Here is a 7,435-nt window from a genome sequence, read left to right on the forward strand (position 1 = left end):
TGTCTAAGCCAGTGCATTGATTCTTAAGGAAAAAGCATGACAGAGAAAACATATTGAAAACAATAAAAGAGCCTCCCCACATGCTCATTAGCTTACCAGAGATCACCCCAACTCCAGCCAGGGCTCTGGAAGCTGTCAGTCCTTCCAACCCTTCCGCAAGGACTGAGTCGCCCCTTCCCCCGCCCCCGGGTCAGAAAGTCCTGTCCGTTTGCTGGATCAAAAAGAAAACCCTGAGTCAGTTTAAACTCCGGCTCTTTATGCAACAGACATTTCTTTATCAGTTGGTCTCTAGAGAATCCCTCGCCAAAGGCTCTTAAGCAAATTAAGCAGTCATGGGGTAAGAGGGAAGGTTCTCTCGTGGATCAGTAACTGGTTAAAAGATAGAAAACAAAGGGTAGGAATAAATGGTCAGATTTCAAAATGGAGAAGGCAAATAGTAGTGATGCCCTGGGATTTGTAAAGGGACCAGTGCTGTTCAACATATTCATAAACGATCTGGAAAAAGGGGTAAACAGTGAAGTGGCAAAATTTGCAGATGATACAAAACTACTCAAGATTTTTAAATCCAAAGCAGACTGCAAAAAGTTACAAAGGGATCTCACGAAACTGGGTGACTGGGCAACAAAATGGCAGAGAAATTCAGTGTTGATAAATGCCAAGTACTGCACATTGGAAAACATAATCCCAACTATACATACAAAACGATGGGGGTCTAAATTAGCTGTTACTATGGGCACCAGGTTTGTATAATTTTTGGTGGTGCCCAGAACGGGTCCAAGCAGAGCCGTCCTGTCCATAGGATGGACCAGGGCAACCGCCCCAGGCCCTGCACTTCAGTGGGAGGTGGGGTCCAGGCAGAACCGTCCTGTCCATAGCCTTACCGTGCTTTGGGGGGCCCTGCATTTCAGGGGGACACAGTTGCCCCGATCTGTCCTATGGACAGGACAGCTCTGGGTCCAGGGCGGTCTGGGTGGGTAGCGAGGGGCCTGGCGCCATCAGCAGTGAGCGACCCGGCCCCAGCCCGCCCCTACTCCGCCCCCTCCCCTCCTCCATTCCACCCCTTCCCCCAAACCCCCACCCTGCCTCTTTCCGGCTTCCGCCCCCTCCCCCAAGTGATGCTGGGAGCCAGCAGGGCGAGGTGGAGCGGGGTGGGCTGGGGCTGGGTCACTCACTGCTGCCGGCGCCAGGCCCCCCGCAACCCCTTAGGCCCGCATCCCCCTGAAGCGCAGAGCCCCCCAAAGCATGGTAAGCCCAAACACTGGTGGAGCCGGGCCCACGTTCCTAAATATTGGTGGAGCATGGGCAACACAGGCCCATATAACTCTCCGACTATGGCTGTTACCACTCAAGGAAGAGATCTTGGAGTCATTGCAGATAGTTCTGTGAAAACTTCCACTCAATGTGCAGTGGCAGTCAAAAAAGCGAACAGAATGTTAGGAACTATTGTGAAAGGGATAGATAATAAGACAGAAAATATCATGTTGCCTCTATATAAATCGATGGTACTTCCACATCTTGGATACTGTGTGCAGATCTGGTCACCCCATCTTAAAAAAGATATATTTGAATTGGAAAAGGTACAGAGAATGTCAACAAAAATGATAAGGGATATGGAACAGCTTCCGTATAAGAAGAGATTAAGAAGACTGGGACTTTTCAGCTAGGAAAAGAGACGATAAAGGGGGATATGATAGAGGTCTATAAAATCTTGACTAGTGTGGAGAAAGTAAATACGGAAGTTTTGTTTACTCCTTTACATAACACAGGAACCAGGGTCACCCAATGGAATTAATAGACAGCAGGTTTAAAACAAACAAAAGGAAGTATTTCTTCACACAATGCACAGTCAACCTGTGGAACTCTTTGCCAGGGGACGTTGTGAAGGCTAAAACTATAACAGGGTTCAAAAAAGAATTAGATAAGTTCATGGAGGATAGGTCCATCAATGGCTATTAGCCAGGATGGTCAGAGATGCAAATCATGCTCTGAACATCCGGAGCCTCTGTTTGCCAGAAGCTGGGAGTGGATGTCAGGGGATGGATCACTTGATGACTGCCTTTTCTGTTAATTCCTTCTGAAGCACCTGGTATTGGCCACTGTCCGAAGACAGGATACTGAGCAAGATGGACCACTGGTCTGATCCAGTGTGGCTGTTCTTATGTTCTAATCCAGTTAGAACCGCTCTACGTGAGCCTCTCCATGTGGTTATAGTTCTCTGGAGGTGTCACAACTTGAGTGAATTTGCCTAATCAACATCCCTCCCCCATTCTTAGCTCCTGGAGAGCTATGATCACCCTCCTATATGGAATCACAGACAATTCCCTGGTTCACAATGATACATAAACTTAATACAGTAAGATCTCTCAAAGATATTGCAGGAGATTGCCATATCTGTAACACTATGCACCATGCATAACATTTGTAGGGCAGGGCTGAGGTCATCCGTGTAGTTGGAAGTGCAAACCTGTGTTCACCTCATGGTGAGAGTGGAGTGACTCTCCTCCGCCTCCCATCCGAATGGCATGATTTGGAGAAGACCCCACCGGGAGACCTATGAAACTTTCCCGGCCTCCTGAAACCCACATACTTTACCGATAAGTGGCACAATGGTTTTATCAGCATGAGTTTGAGATGAGTTTGAGATGGGTTCGTTACGTACAAGTGAGTTATGCCCAGCATCTCAAATTAGGGCTGATCAAACCCCTACACTGTCCCACAGCACCCTGTATTCTGTGCACACAACAGAGACATCTCTTTTAGAATTTTTTTTTATTTTGAATTGGTTGATCCTGGGTTGAACCTGTTGGGTACTTTCCTGTAGGATAAGTAGACAATTAAAGAATGAAAGTTAGCTTAAGGAAGTATGTATGTGTTGTAAAGGAAGGCCCTGACTAGCAAGTAGAAGGAAGACCTTGAAAATAATAAGTGATAAGGCCAGAAGGAATAAAGTAGGGAGGATGTCTGATTCAAAGGGGAGTTTAATGAATAGGTTCTAAAAAAAGGAGGCCTCTGACCAATAAGGGTGATTGCAGCTGATTTTAAATAAAACAAAGAGAATTTGTTTTAAAATGAGTCAACAAAGCCATTTCCCAACCCACACACCAGTGTTAAAGACTATGTGAAACCCGGTGCAGTGGGAAAATTGCTGGACAGCAAAAGGAGGGGAGGAAAGGCCTTGCGGAGAAAGGAGGTTGTAAATCTTATCTGGATTAAGACTGGAAATAAGGGTGAACTGTTTCCAATTGGTTTTAGCTCAAGTCAGTACTTGGCAATGACATCCCTTGTTTGTTAAAGAGTATAAAAAGTAAACTCTTAAAGGGTTCATTGCTAAGACCTGCCTGACCACTTTGAAACTGACTAATAAGGGTCTAAGCATCCCTGGCTGTAGCCCGTTAGTATCTTGATCAAATCTTTATAAATGTTTTGTTACTGTTAGTAAAGGGCTTATTATTTAGGCTTTTTGGCCTGTGTTAGAGCAATTGTATAAGTACCATTTGGCCTTTCGACTGAATTTATGGTTAAATTAGTGTTTGGTGGTTTCCCATATTCAGGTTAGTAATTTAAAATAGTAATAATTCCAAACACTTCCCTCCACACCAACTGAGCTGGGGGAGAAAGAAAGAGCTAGTGGATGGCGCTGTATTACTTACTTCGGCCGCCTCTGGTACAGGAAAAATAAATTCCTCCTGAGGGCAAACGGGCCCAGTCTCAGGTGAAAGAGCCAGAAGTTGCATTTTCTGCTGAACTGCCCTTAGAGGCTGGGTTAAGAACTGTTGGGTGACTTTTGTGGTAACAAGTACTGCCATCTCCGAATGTTCAAAAATCATGATTCTGTCACGGGTATTTTTAGTAAAAGTCAGGGACGGGTCATGGGCAATAAACAAAAATTCACAGAAGCCTGCAACTTGTCCCTGACTTTTACTAAAAATAACCTGGGGCTGGGGAACAGAGCACTGCCGTGGCTCTCCAACCTTGTCGCTGCTCCTGCGTCAGGCGCTGACCGCTGCTGCTCCAGCCCCAGCCGTTGTTCCAGCAGGCTGGGGACGGCTGCTCCAGCGACGGGCCACCAGTCACCTGTTCTGGTGTGGTGGCCACTGTTCCAGAGGTAGGGTGACCAGATGTCCTGATTTGATAGGGACACTCCTGATATTCAGGGCTTTGTCTTATATAGGTGCCTATTATCCGGCAGTCCCTGTCCTGATTTTTCACACTTGCTGTCTGGTCACCCTATCCTGGGGCTGGCCACCAATCAGCTGTTCCTGCAGCCCCAGGGCTGACCGCTGGTCAGCTGTTCCAGTGGCTGCTGCTTCAGCAGCCCTGGGGCTAACAGCTGCTCCAGTCCTGCCTCAGATGTCCCGGCGGTCCCGGAAAGTCATGGAATCCATGACTCCGTGACAGAATCGTATCGTTAATCATGAGTCAGGCCCCCAAAATGATGAGACTGGCTAAAAAAACGGTAAGATTTTACAAAATAATAAATTTTGCCTTCAGGTTTTTGAGCCTACATGGTGCATTCGGGTCACATTTTCAAGATTCTTGCCAGAACGAGTGCTAGAAACGTGCTTTCATTTTGAAATATAAACTGAGGTTTTCAGGTTTTTATTCAGTGCCAGGATCTGAGATGTTAGGTAAAACATCAAATATCATGAGACTTGTGATAATATCGTGAACAGTGGCAGCACTGGATAACTGTAACTGTGTCTGGGACATTAGCACCTTATATTTCTGCCAGTCCTCCTAAAAATAATCCTGTATCACTCACTTGGCAATGGAGTTTATAGGAATATATCAAGGGCAAGAGCTGGTACAGCCTAATGTTTGAAGCACCTACAGTACTTGCCTCTGAGGTTGCAGTAAACTCCAGACACATAGGGGCTGGTGTACTTCAATACTTACAGAGACACCTACCTTATAGTGGGTTGGCTTCAGTACTATTGTTCCCAGATTTTAAGGCCAGTCCGGACCATTAAAACATCTAGTCTGACCTCCTCTACAACCCAGCCCAGCGAATTCCATCTGGTTACCGCTGAATTGAGCCTAATAACTTGTGTTTTGCTAAGGCATGTCTTCCAGAAAGGCATCTGGTCTTGATTTGAAGACTCCATCAAGAGATGGAGAAGCCACCACTTCCCTTGTTCGTTGGTTCCAATGGTGAATCACCCTTACTGTTAATCATGTGTAATTGATTTCTAATTTGAATGTGTCATTGGTACTCGTTATGCCTTTCTTTACTAGCTTAAGGAACCCCTTGGTGCCTGGTATTTTTGCCCCTCTCTCAGTGTAAGGCATTTTCCTCCAGCCACTGAATCATTTTTGTGGCGTTTCTCTGCGCCCTCTCAAGTTTTTCAATATCCTTTTTAAAATGTGGACACCAGAACTGTACACAGTATTCCAGGATCAGACTCACCAGTGATGTATAGAGGTAAAATCATCTCCTACTCATTATGCCCATTTATAAATCCAAGGATCACATTAGCCCTTTTTGCCATAGCATTTTACTAGGAGCTCATGTTGAATTGTTTGCTTGTTATGACCCCTGAATCCTTTACAGAGATACTGATTTCCAGGATACAGTCCCCCATTCTCTAGGTATGGCATGCATTCTTTGTTCTTAAAGCAGGACCTTGTATTTGGGTGTATTAAAAACATTTCATATCTGCACCAGTAAAGCCTGGCTAGCTTCATACCAGGAGTTCTACTATCAATCAGCCCTTGGAGGAAGGAGAGAATTATAATCAATATACTTAAAAAAAAAAAAATCAATGACCTAAAACACCTTTTATATTTTTAAGGTTTGATATCTATGGAGTTTCCAGACTACAAGCACTGGGAAGTGGGGAATATCTTCTTTTCAACAGGATGAAATTTCTGTTTCTAACCATCATGGGCCACAAGATATTGGACTTGGAACAACTAATAATAGACGTGTGAATTTCCATGGCTCCTATATTTGAATTTGCTGTGGTATAAGACAAATGAAAATAAAAGCCTCACAATCTAAGAGTCCATTCTTGCAAATCCCTCCTATGGCGCATAGCAATTATTAATGTGAGCATTCTTCTGGCTTCCATGGGACTACAAGTAGCAAGCTCTATAGACTGCAACAAGTGATTGCATAATTTGGCCCTTCAGGCCAAGATATTTCTTTTGTACATGCAACTCTCAATGCACTCAGTAGGAGTTTTGCATATTGGGCCAAAACAGAATTTGAAACTTCAGATTGTTATTCTGATGCATTCACCTTATATTTACAAGGGGATGACATAAACTTGGTCTGATCTCTATCAAGGGGCATATTAATACACATTGCGAAGACATCTTTTCTTATAAAGAAGCTCTAATGGTACTATATAGACTGAGAATCAGTCATGAAAAGAAATACAGCGGGCTGTTAGCCAGAAGCTATATCTTTTTCTCTCACACACACTTTTAGAATCAAGTTCACCTTTTGCAGTGATTTATGCTTTCCTAATTATTTCCATTAAAAGTGGGTAGGGGAAATGGGCTAAGTACTTGCCATTATCAGTAACTGTTCCAAGATCTTCATTACAAACTATAGCAGATACATAAATGATGCCTAGATGGTAGGTGTGTACAGAAAGATGAATGTAGCTAGTTTTAGAGATATTCTGCCTAGCTCCAGGTAGCTCAAATATATCCCTCAATAATATGTGAGGGGGGGGGGGGGGGCGACGACGACAAATTTTAAGGCCAGAAGAGGCCACTATGATCATCAAGTCTGGCTTAATTTATAGTACAAGCCATGGGACTTCACACAGTGATTCCTGGACACACTAATTAAAAATATTAAGATAGGAGAGAGGATCTGTCAGTATTTGCCAACTAAACAAATGCATATGAGGTTAGGGCACTTATGAAATGTAATGACAACCTTCAGATTAAAGCTTATTTAAATACCACTGCATGCTACACTGTTTAGTTTCAAAATCAACAATCTTTGTTGTTGCTATGTGAAAAGGCATTTTATTTCTAAAACTACATTTCAGTAACCACCAGAAAGTGAACAACAGGCTGGGAGGGGGGGAATTAGTCACGCAAATCCTATTAGCGGTAATGAAGGATTCTAAATAAACAAATTCTAAAGATTGATTAAACATTCAAGCCTAATGATAGGATTTAAAGGCACAAGAATCCATCTGTCTCAGTATTTAGTACAGTATAGGTGAAAATTACTAGTTATCTAGAGATAGTTACGAGTCAGGCATATTGGTGTAAATTAATGACAAACTGATCCTTAATCTTGACATTCCTCACCTAAAAATAAGTCAAACCTTTGACACAGAAGCGTTCATAATCCTCAGATGGAAAGCACTATACCATGTGTGCACAAAATACTATTTAAGGCAATATTATAAATAAAATTCTAGTGGAAATAATGAGAATTGACAAAAATAACAGCTGTGTGTGCGTGTGT

Source organism: Terrapene carolina, unplaced genomic scaffold (assembly GCF_002925995.2).
Source record: "Terrapene carolina triunguis isolate 2854851 unplaced genomic scaffold, T_m_triunguis-2.0 Scaffold189, whole genome shotgun sequence".
Classification (NCBI taxonomy): Eukaryota; Metazoa; Chordata; order Testudines; family Emydidae; genus Terrapene; species Terrapene triunguis.